General features: G+C 47.4%; 1 long non-coding RNA gene across 1 annotated transcript; it reads right to left on the bottom strand.

Moving 5' to 3' along the window:
* Window positions 1-864: 864 nt before the first annotated feature.
* LOC128797641 (uncharacterized) lies at window positions 865-4573 on the bottom strand. Its single transcript, XR_008434192.1, has 3 exons — window positions 3326-4573; window positions 2042-2235; window positions 865-1545 (listed from the first exon to the last, which is right to left on the bottom strand). It is a non-coding gene; the product is annotated as an uncharacterized LOC128797641 (long non-coding RNA).
* Between the last annotated feature and the right edge of the window lie 7473 nt (window positions 4574-12046).

Raw genomic sequence — 12046 nt, forward strand, 5'->3', positions numbered from 1 at the left:
TTGTATTCTGACTTTGCCAGTGGTCTTCCTTTTGTATCATTGTGTGTATTTTTGTCTTTTGTTTTCCCTTTTCCCAGTAAATTGTATTTCTGACTTGGAGTCTCTCACTGGTTTTGCTTTCAAACCAGAACAATCTGTACTGCAGGTACTTCCTGCTGACAATCAAATTTAAATAAAGCCTACTGGAAACGGGAAAAGTTCTCAGTGATTTGAGTTGGTTTTTTATTAAACACCATGTGAAGAGTTTGTTTACAATATAGTAAGTAGATTTTGCATTTAAATAAAATGCTAATTTTATTTATCCAAAATTAGCAAATTTTGCTAATTTTAATAGATAAATTAAAAAATCCAATCACTGTGCATCTAACATTTGTAAATTTAAAAAGTGTGCTCCCTCGTGGGTGGCAGATGGTCCACTGACTTACTCTGGGGAGGCTCTGCTCCCGTTTTCAGTCCGGCACAAAGCACTGTTCTCGCATGGACCGTGGCACGCTCGGCCCGACGGCCCAGCCCCATGGCGGTGGTGGCACGGCCTCACGGCACCAACGTGGCTCCACACGGCTCCTGTTGCTCTTTGGTGGTTCTCTGCCTGCGGCGGCAGCTCCGCTGGCCCTGGCGTCACCGCTGGGGGCCACTCTGCAGCATTCTGCTGTCTCTCCCGGCTCTGGAGCAGCCGCCGTGCCTGGCGGGGCACCACGGCTCCTCCCATCCTGGTCCCGTCTCTGTTCCTGGGCGCTGCACGCTCCGGGAAGGCGGGTCAGCTGTTTCTACCACTGCGCGCGAGGGACCTTGATAAAGGGGGTGAAGGAAGGACCAAATTTCCCACGGCAGGAGCTGAAAGCATTTTATTGGTGTATTCCCAGCTTCTGTGTTGGGGAATATGGCCGCGTGGTCCCGACCGCGAGGGGTTTTTATGGGGGGTGGAGCTGGGGGTGTCATGTGGTCTGGGGAAGCCAATAGGGACGCAGTGAGGGACAGCACGGAGGCCCGGGGCAGTGCCATGGCGGTCCCGAGGCGTGGCGTGGCTTGGGGCAGCCAATAGGAGCACGGCAGGGGCAGCGCCAGGGCCCGGGGCAACCCCACGTCCGCAGGGGGTGTGACGTGGCCTGGAGGGGTCCACTGGGCATGCGGCTGGAGCTGGCTCTAGGGCCGGGGCCACCCCGGCCACGGGGGAAGGGTAACAGCAGCAAAGGACCCACAGGAAGGGAGAGGGGGGATGGGAGCCAGTCCCACATGGTAAGGCAACCCAGAAACCAGCTACCACAGTGAGGAGAAGCCGGGGGATACTCGGGGGTGCACAGAATCTGCTAACACACGTCAGAACCCCGACCTAAACCCAAAGTCCGGGATGCAACATCTCGCCGCTTTAAAATCCATAAAGAAGACAGTCGTTTTGACTTCTTCACTGCTTGTCTGGTTGCTTCTTCTGCTCCTGGTGTTTTCCTCTGCTGCTGCGATGGCTGCTCTTTGCAGATGGAGAAGGCCTGCTGCGATGATGATGGGGGTGGTTCCTCCTGATGTTTGGGGATAGGGGAACTGGGACAACTTTATTACAGACACGGGGACAGGAGACACAAACAGACTGGGGTAACTGGAAGGGATTTTCTGTGTTTCAGCATTCACAGATGTCACTTCTAGGACAAGCTTGTCCTGGACCTCTGATCCCTCTACATGTCTCTCAACTGCCACCTTGACCCGGTCCCTGGAATCTGAAAAATGCTCAGAACCGACTCCTGCTCCCCCCTCTCCCTGCTTCCCTCCCTCCCGGCTCTCCGGGAACCATGGCAATGCAGAGTTGGGGGCTCTTGATCCCCCCTCCCTCCTCTTCTCTCCCTCCCAGGTCTCCGGGAACCATGGGAACTGGAGGTAGGTGTTCCTGTCCCACCCACCCTCCTCTTCCCTCCCTCCTGGCTCTCTGGGGCCCATGGGAACTTGGAGGTAGGGGTTCCCATTCCCCCCCCCAACCTTCTGCCTCCTGCCCGGACTTCCGGGACCCATGGGAAGATGGGGACAGCATGCGGGGAACAGGATGGTGTGTTACCTTTTGTCCCCACACGGCCTCCATCCTTCCCAGCGCCGGCCAGCGGTCGCCGTAGGGGGCCGGTGCTAGGCAACACACACCGCTGCCCCTGGGTCTCTGCTGAGATTCCAGGTAGCAGCTGGTTCACTGCGATACAGGCTGCACTGTTCTGAGGGCGCTACTAGGCCCGAGATAAAGAGACCAAGAGAGGACACCTGTGTGCAGTTTGAAGAAAGTTGTATTGTTCGAACACCACAGGGACAAGTGACCCTGGGTGGGGGTTTGGTTACAGCTCTTATAGGGAGTATATAGGTGATAAGGTAAAACCAATAGAGACAGTGTCCAGTCTGAATACATCACAGGTCAAATCCAATGGGAATAGCTCAGGGGGAGGGGTGAAGGCACAGAAAAATACAGAAACAAAACTCTAACTTCAGATTCACAAAGATTTTTACCCTTTTGCGTAGCTGCGCATTACCACAGGACGGGGGCTGCCTCCCTCAGGCAGCGGGGTGGGGATGGCAGAGCTCTCCCCTTTGGGGAGGGCAGGGTCGATGACTCAGCAGGGAGGACATGCAAAGGACTGGAGAGAACGCCCACTCGAGGGGGAACAATGCGTGGGGGAGTAACCTGACCTCACGACGAGGCGGCGCCCACACACACAGGGAGGCAGGTGGGGGTTGGGTCAAAGGCGGGGATACAGGGAACAAAGGACAAAAAGGGATTATGGGAAGGAGAGGCCTTCCACGTGGCCGTCCTCCATCTTATGGAGACAAAGGCACCCACCACGTGGCCTGTAGCCTCCCCAGGACAGGAAAGAAAGGGATTCAAAGGAACAGAGCAGCGCGGAGCAGCTCTAGAACCGGGATTTTCAGCAGGGAAAAAGGGATTGGAAAGAGGGTTTAGGGTCATTTTCTCAGCGAATTGGCCAATTTCACTAAGGCAGCGTGGTGGAGGAGGCTTGGGGGAGCCAAGAGCACGGCCCACACTTGTGGGGCTGCCCTGCGCCTTAAAACAGCGGAGTACTCCCCCCTACCCACCCGGGTGAGGGGAAGAAGGGGTAGGAAAGGAAGGTGGGGAGACAGCTTCAGGGGATAATTCCTTCTGTTGGGTAGCTAGCACGATCCCCATGCTACTACTACCCACCCGAGCCCACCCCTGGTGCAGTAAAAGAGGAAAAAAAAGCAGAAAACACAGGAGACCCCAGCGGCTGCCGCTCGTGCTGCTCGCGGGCCCGTCCTGACCCCAGGAACACGGCACGCCCTCCACCTATTAGCTGGACACCTTTCCATGACTAATACTCACCAGATTGGAGTCTCTGCAAACAAAAAGCTGCCACCAGGGTCCTCAGTCCCAGGAAGCTTCCTTCCTTCGGCACTCCGTGGCTGTGAAAGTTTTCACTTCCCCTCCCACGAAGGGAAAAGCATCCGTGTGCTCCCTCGTGGGTGGCAGAGGGTCCACTGACTTACTATGGGGAGGCTCTGCTCCCGTTTTCAGTCCAGATTGAAGCACTGCTCTGTGGGTATTCTCAGCTAAGTCAGAAAGAAAGAGAATGGTTTTCTAACCAGGCGACAGCCTGGAAAACAGTTGGGAAAGAATGTATATAATTCTCTAATCTATCTCGTTATTCACATTGGATATGCTCTGCCACTGTGCGTCATTCACTGCACACCAATGGTGTGACATGTTTTTACGACAAATGAAATTAGTCGTCTTGAAGTTCTCTATATATAGAGCGGTAAATTTGAAATAAATCAGAGCTCGTTTTCTTAGCCTTCTGATCTGGAGTTCTCTGTTCCCGTCCTGCTCAACAGTGTTATGAACAGTTTCCACGTGTTCCCCAGAGACTCAGGCAGGGCCTTCCTCGTCCCCAGGGCAACACTAAAAAACCTACTAACTCTAGCTAAGTACCTATATTGAAATGCTAATTAGCTAATTGCTCTGTTTGTTTTCTCTAAACTACCTGGAGATAACTGGCCTCCCACCCCTCCACGCTGCCATTCTGGGACTAACATGCAAATAAAAACCCCTTAGGATCATGGGAGGATTTTTAGGAGATAAAGAGGAATATAAATCAAAAACTGAACACAATAGAGGAGTCTAGACAAATGCCCTAGCTGAGGAAGAGGGAAACACATCACCTGATTGACTTTTAACCGTCGCCATCACCTAAGAAAGAACAGACTATATTAGGCTCTGAGAAGCAGGGATATAGGGAGAGAGAGCCCTGGTGCTGCCACCACAGAAGGAGCGGGGACAGCTGTTGTTCTGGACTTCAGCAACAGACTCTGCATGCCACGCCTCCTCATCCTCAGCCCACCAGTGTGCCACAAGGAAAGAAGAAAGGACAGCGCGGGGGCAAGCTCTGCGTCGAGCCCCCTGCCCAGCTGATCTTTTTAATAAAGAGCTGAACATTAATAAAGGCATTAGCCCTGTTCATTTCAAACAGCATCACTGCTCCCGCACAGAGCGCGGCACGCTCGGCCCGACGGCCCGGCCCCGCAGCGGCGGCACAGCCTCGCGGCACCAGCGTGGCTCCACACGGCTCCTGGTGCTCTTTGGTGGTTCTCTGCCTGCGGCAGTGGCTCCACTGGCCCTGGTGTCACCATTGGGGGCCACTCTGCGGTGTTCTGCTGTCTCTCCCGGCTCCGGAGCAGCCGCCGTGCCTGGCGGGGCACTGTGGCTCCTCCCATCCCGGTCTTGCCACTGTTCCTGGGCACTGCGCACTCCAGGAAGGTGGATCGGCCGTTTCTACTGCCCCGCACGAGGGACCTCGATAAAGGGGGTGAAGGAAGGACCAAATTCCCCGCGGCAGGAGATGGGAGCATTTTATTGGTGTATTCCCAGCTTCTCTGTTGGGGAATATGGCCACGCGGCCCCGGTCGCGTGGGGCTTTTATGGGGGGTGGAGTGGGGGGTGTCATGTGGTCTGGGGAAGCCAATAGGGGCGGAGTAGGGGATGACATCCGGGGCCCGTGGCAGTCCCAAGTTGGCCCCGGGGCGTGGCGCGGCCTGGGGCAGCCAATAGTGGAACGGCAGGGGCGGCGACGAAGCCTGGGGTGGCCCCGGGGCCACGGGGGGTGTGACATAGCCCAGAGGGGGCCACTGGGCACGCGGCCGGGGCTGGTACTGGGGCCGGGGCCACCCCGGACATGGCTGGGGGTAACAGCAGGAAAGGATGCACAGGAAGAGACAGGGGGGATGGGGGCCCGGCCCGCATGGTAAGACAACCCATAAACCCCAAAAAATCCCATTAAATTCCCATAAAATCCTCAAGAAAATCCCATTAAATTCCCATAAAATCCTCAAAAAAATCCCATTAAATTCCCATAACATCCCCAAAAAAATCCCATTAAATTCCCATAAAATCCCCCCAAAAATCCCATTAAATTCCCATAAAATCCAAAAAAAATCCCATTAAATTCCCATAAAAGCTGCTGGAAACTCCCAACAATTTGAATAAATTTGAATAAATTTGAATAAATTTAAATAAATTTAAAGATTTTAAATGGGTTTGCATAATTTGGGAAAAAACAGGGCTTAAAAGGGCAATTTTGGGGAAAAAAAAAAAGGAAATCCACTAAAAAAATGGTTAAAATCAAATTTTAAGTTGATTATGATGATTTGCATGAATTTAAATTAAATTTGAATAAATTTACATTAAATGAACCAATAATTTATATATTTAAATATGTTGAATTATGCTAAAAATAGAAATTTTGAAGCAACAAAATTCAGCAAAAATGAACCAAAAATCGATTAAATTAATGACTTTTAATAAAATTACTAAGTTGTAATTAAGTAAGATATTTAAATAAGAGTCAATAAAATTAATGAGTGTGAATAAATTAAAATAGTATTGAAATGATTTTTAAAAGTCAAGGTTTAAAATGTCTCAAGACAGGTCCTCACGATTAAAATTTTAAAATTAAAATTAATTTTATTAAATTAATAAAATTATTTAATTTAATTTAAATTAGTTTTTTAAGTTCACTCATTAAGTTAGGTTATATTTAAATTACAATTAAAATTCAGGAAATTTAAATGTCTTAAAATGCTCTAAAACGGCAAAAATTAACTTAAAATTTAAATTGCTTCAAATGTGAATAATGATTAATAAATATTTAATAAATAATTGAATATTAATAAATTAAAGGGATTTTTTTTTCATTATTTGGGGAGAAATAAAAGAGAATTTTGCCCCAAAATGCCTCAAAAAAGCCCTGAAAGAGCCCCAAAAACCCCCTTAAAACTTCAATAAAATAGGCTTTAAATGCCCAAATTTAATGTAACAATTAATAAATTAATTAAATATTTAATAAGTTAAATAAATATTCAATAAATTTAATTTTATTTAAGTTAATGGTTAAAACAGGAGGTCAAAAAAGGGATTTTTGACCTAAAAAAGGACCCAAAATCCCCTCAAAAATCCTCAAAATTTAAATAAAAAATTGCTAAATGGGAATAAATATTAAATACTAATTAAATATGAATAAATTTGAATAAATTAAGACAATATTTAAATTATTTAAAGAAAAAACACAATAAAAAGCAAGAAAGTAACTCAAAAAAGTCCCCAAAAAGCTCCAGAATTTCCCCCCAAAATTTAACAAATATTTAATTTTAAAAATAGTTTAATCAATATTAATAAACTAAAAAAAATTTAATTAATTTTAAAGTTTTAATGGTTAAAGTCGAATTTAGTGCCTCAAACCAGGAGGAAAACCCCCGATAAATAAATTAAGTTTAATTAATTAAATGCTAAGTAATAAGTATAATTAAACTGTGCTAAAATTTAACTGGATTTAATTTAATTAAATGCACAAAATGGGACAAAACCTCCCCAAAACTACGTTGAAACAGGTCCAGATTTAATTAAAATTAATTAAAGTTTTACTACCTGAGGTAAAACTTGCTTAAAATTGAATCAATCTGAGGCAATTCAGAGCAATTAGAGGTAAAAAAGGCTTTAAAACACGATTTTAGCCCTAAAATCGCTCAAGCAAAACCTGAAACGCCTCACAAAAAATTAATTAAAGGTAGTTAACCAGTTATTAATTAAGTTATTTAAGGGTTTAAACTCCAAGAACAGACTAATAATTGAATTAAAACACGTTTTAAATGCCCTCCAGCCCCGGATTTCCCTCTTTAAAACCCAAACCAGCCTCGAATCGCCCTCTGCGGTGCCAATTAGAGCTTTAATTAGCGCCTTAATTAATTGCCGCGAGCCCCCACCGCTAATTAAGTTAATTAAATAAATTAATTGAAGGAATGAATCCTTTAAATTGCGCCCGCAGCTGCTACTCCTCAACCACTGCCACCTCCGTACTGAGCCTGAGGGCGCCACACCGCCTCTTTTATCACCTCGGTAGCCCAGCCCTCCTTCCTGGCTTTCAGCCAGTCAGCACGCCGCTCGCCTCAGGAGATCCCTCCCTTTTTCCCACCCTCCTTATTCCCCTCCAGCCAATCAGCGCACGGCTCCTACCTCAGCAGCAGGCGCTGCCTAATCAGAGCGGGGTGCAGAAAGGGCAGGAAACGCTCAGCCAATGGGAGCGCCGGGTGCCTCACGGCGCGGGGCCAATCAGAGCGCGACGGCCGTGAGGGGAGAAGGGGGGAGGAAATGGCGGCCGGGAGAAAGTGGGGGAGGTTTGAGGGGTCCTGAGGGGATTTTGGGGTGAATTTGAGGGATTTGGGGGTGAATTTGGAGGATTCTGGGGCTTCCTGAGGAGTTTTCAGGAATTTGAGGGGGTCCCAGGTGGGTTTTAGGAGGTAATTTCAGGGAGATTTGGGGAGTCCCTGATGGATTTTGGGGGAGATTTGGGGCGTCACGGGAGGGTTTTGAGGGGTTTGGGAGGGGTCTGAATGGATTTTGGGGTGAATTTGAGGGATTTTAGGGGGGTCTGGGTGGATTTTGGGGAGATTTGAGGGGGGGTTGGAAGGATTTGATAGATTTTGTGAGGTCCCAGGTGGGTTTTGGGGGAGATTTGAGGGATTTTGGGGGTCCCTGATGGGGTTTGAAGCACCCTGAGGGATTTTGCTGTGGATTTATGGGATTCTGGGGTGGATTTGAGGAATTTTGAGGCTCCTGGTTGGATTCTGGGGGAGGTTTTGAGGGATTTTGGGGTGTCCCAGGTGGAATTTTGGGGTGAATTTGTGGAATTTTGGGAGTCCCAGGAGGATTTTGGGGTGAATGTGGGGGATTTTGAGTATCCCAGGTGGATTTTGGTGTTAACTGGGGGGATTTTGGGGTGTCCCAGGAGGAATTTTGGGGTGAATTTGTGGAATTCTGGGTTCCCAGGTGGAATTTTGGGGTGAATTTTTAGGATTTTGGGAGTCCCAGGAGGATTTTGGGGTGAATTTGAGGGATATTGGGGATCCCAGGTCGATTTTGGGGTGAATTTGGGGGATTTTAGGGTTCCAGTTAGAACTCTGGGATGAACTTGTGGAATTTTGGGGTCCCGGGTGGAATTTTGGGGTGAATATGTGGAATTTTTGGGATCCCAGGTGGAATTTTGGGGTGAATATGTGGAATTTTTGGGATCCCAGGTGGATTTTGGGGATCCCAGGTGGAATTTTGGGGTGAATTTGTGGAATTTGGGGGTCCTGGGAGGATTTTGGGGTGAATTTGGGGGATTTTGGGGATCCCAGGTGTATTTTGGGGTGAATTTGTGGAATTCTGGGGTCTCCAGGAGGATTTTGAGGTGAATTTAAGGGGTTTTGGGATGTCCCAAGTGGAATTTTGGGGTGAATTTGAGGGATTTTGGGGGTCCCGGGTGGAATTTGGGGTGAATTTGTGAAATTTTGGGGTCCCAGGTGGATTTTGAGGGTCCCAAGTGGAATTTTGGGGTGAATTTGGGGTATTTTGGGGGGCATTTGAGGGATTTAGGAGGGGATTTGAGGGATTTTGGGGTGTCACAAATGGATTTTGGGTGAGATTTGAGCGATTTTGGGCATCCCTGTGGGGATTTGAGGGATTTTGGGGATCCTGGATGGATTCTGGGGGAGTTTTGAGGGATTTTGGGAAGTCCCAAGAGGATTTTGGATTGAATTTGTGGAATTTTGGGGTCCCAGGTAAAATTTTGGGGTGAATTTGGGGGAATTTGGGGATCTCCGGAGGATTTTGGAGTCCCAGGTGGATTTTGGGGTGAATAAAAGGGATTTTGGGGTGTCCCAAGCGGAATTTTGGGGTAAATTTAAGGGATTTTGGCATGTCCCAAGTGGAATTTTGGAGTGAATTTGGGGGATTTTGGGGGTCCTGGGTGAATTTTGGGGTCCCAGGTGAATTTTGAGGGTCTTAAGTGGAATTTTGGGGTGAATTTGTGGAATTTTGGTGATCCAAGGTGGATTGTGGGGTGAATTTTTGTGGTCCCAGGTGGATTTTGGGCATCTCTGAGGGGATTTGAGGGATTTTGGGGGTTCTGAGTGGATTTTGGGGGTAAATTTGGGGGATTTTGGGGTCCCAGGTGAATTCTGGGGGGGAATTTGTGGGATTTTGGGCGAGATATGGTGCTCATTAACATAAAATGTGCCCAAATCTCCCAAAAAAACCCCAAAATACCCCAAAGAACCCGAAAATAACCCCAAAGTTCTCCCAAAATGACTCAGAAAACCCCAAAATTCCCCAAAAATGCCCTAAAAAGGCCCCAAAATTTCCCCAAACCATGATTTTCCCCATATAAGGTCATTCTCCCCATATTAGGTAATTTTCCCCTTATATGGCAAACTCATTTGCATAGCAGCCTCAGCCCCGCCCCTTGTGGGCATGGGCTGACGGGCACCTCCTCCCCCAGCAGTGACCCCAAACTGTCCCAAAATGCCTCCAAAATGACCCAAAAATCCCCAAAAAAAACCAAAATTACCCAAAATACCCCAAAATGCCCAACCCCCCCAAAGCCCAAAATAATCCCAAAATAACCCAAAAAGTTTGACAAAATGACCCAAAATGTCCCAAAAAAACAAAAAAAAAACCCCAAATTTCCTTCAAAATGACCCTTAAAAAAACCCCAAATGCCCCAAAATTCCCAAAAATTGACCAAAAAAATCCCAAATAACCCAAAATTCCCTGAAAACGCCCCCCAAAAAATCCCAAAGTAACCCCAAAATGCCCCGAAATGACCCCAGAAAACCCAAGATTCCCCCAAAATGCCACAAAATTCCCAAAATTCACCTGAAAATTCCCCCAAACCGCGATTTTCCCCATACAAAAATGCCCCAAAAATGCCCCAAAAACCCCAGAAAATGTCCTAAAAATCCCCTGAAATGACCCAAAATGATCAAGAGTGACCACTGAGTGACCTGGCTGACCACTGAGTGACCGCTGAGTGACCGCTGAGTGACCGCTGAGTGACCACAAGCCCAAAAATCCCCAGTAATCCCCAAAAATGTCCCCAAAATCCCCTAAAAATGACCCAAAATGATCCAAAAATGGGCCAAAAATGACCCAAAATGGCCACGAATGACCACTGAGTGACCCCTGAGTGACCACTGAGTGATCTCTGAGTTACCCTGAGTGACCATTGAGTGAGCACAGACCACTGAGTGACCACTGAGTTACTACAACCCCCCAAAATCCCCTAAAAATCCCCCAAAATGTCCCAAAAATCCCCTAAAAAAGCCCCAAAATGACCCAGTGACCACTGAGTGACCACTGAGTGACCAATGAGTGACCACTGAGTGACCACAACCCCAAAAATAGCCCCGAAAATCCCCTAAAAATGACCCAAAATTACCCAAAATGACCACTGAGTGACCACTGAGTGACCCTGAGTGACCAATGAGTGACCACAACCCCAAAATAGCCCCAAAAATCCCCTAAAAATACCCCCAAATTACCAAAAATGACCCAAAATGACCCAAAATGACCACGAATGACCAGTGAATGACCACTGAGTGACCACTGACCACTGAGTGACCAATGAGTGACCACTGCGTGACCACAACCCCAAAATAGCCCCCAAAAATGCCCCAAAATGACCACTGAGTGACTCCTGAGTGATCCTGAGTGACCAGTGAGTGACTGTGAGTGACCACTGAGTGACCGCTGAGTGACCACTGAGTGACTACAACCCCCAAAAAAACCTTGAAAATCCCCTCAAATGTCCCAAAATCCCCTAAAAAAGCCCCCAAGTGGCCCAAAAATGACCCAAAATGACCACGAATGACCAGTGAGTGACCACTGACCCCTGAGTGACCAGTGAGTGACCAGTGAGTGCGCACTGACCGGCAGAGCCCGGCGTGTCTCGGGCCATGTCCTTCCCGCAGGGCTCGTCCCTGAAGGTGACCCCAAACTCCTTCTGCTCCAGCACTGGACAGCGGCCTGGGCAAAACTGGGGAAAAAACGGGGAAATTGGGAAAAATGGGATAAAAAATGGGGAAAATGGGACAAATGGGGAAAAGATGGGGAAAATGGGAAAAATGGGAAAAACGGGGGGAAAATGGGGAACTTGGGAAAAATGGGGAAAATGGAGAAAAAATGGGATAAAAATGGGGAAAATGGGGGGGGGGAATGGGGAAATTGGGATAAATGGGATAAAAATGGGGGAAAAAAGATGAAATTGGGAAAAAAATGGGATAAAATGGGAAAAAATAGGGAAAAAACGGGGAAAGTGGGAAAAATGGGAAAAATTGGGAGAAAAATGGGGAAATTGGGAAAATGGGAAAATGGGGGGAAATGAGGGAAAAACAGGGAAATTGGGAAAAAATGGGATAAAAATGGGAATTTTGCGAAAAAAATGGGATAAAAATGAGGATTTTGGGAAAAATGGGATAAAAATGAAGGGAAAATGGGGAAATTGGGAAAATGGGGAAAAAAAGAGGGGGGAAACGGGGAAAATGGGGATTTTGGGGAAAAATGGGAAAAAAATTGGAATTTTGGGAGCAAAACGGGGATTTTAGGGGAAAATGAGAATTTTTGGGAAAAAGGAGAAAAAAATAGGGGAAAATGGGATAAAAAATGGGGAAAATGGGATAAATATGGGAATTTTGGGGGGAAAACGGGATAAAAATGGGGATTTGGGGGAAAAGGGTT

Source organism: Vidua chalybeata, chromosome 19 (assembly GCF_026979565.1).
Source record: "Vidua chalybeata isolate OUT-0048 chromosome 19, bVidCha1 merged haplotype, whole genome shotgun sequence".
NCBI classification, from domain to species: Eukaryota; Metazoa; Chordata; class Aves; order Passeriformes; family Viduidae; genus Vidua; species Vidua chalybeata.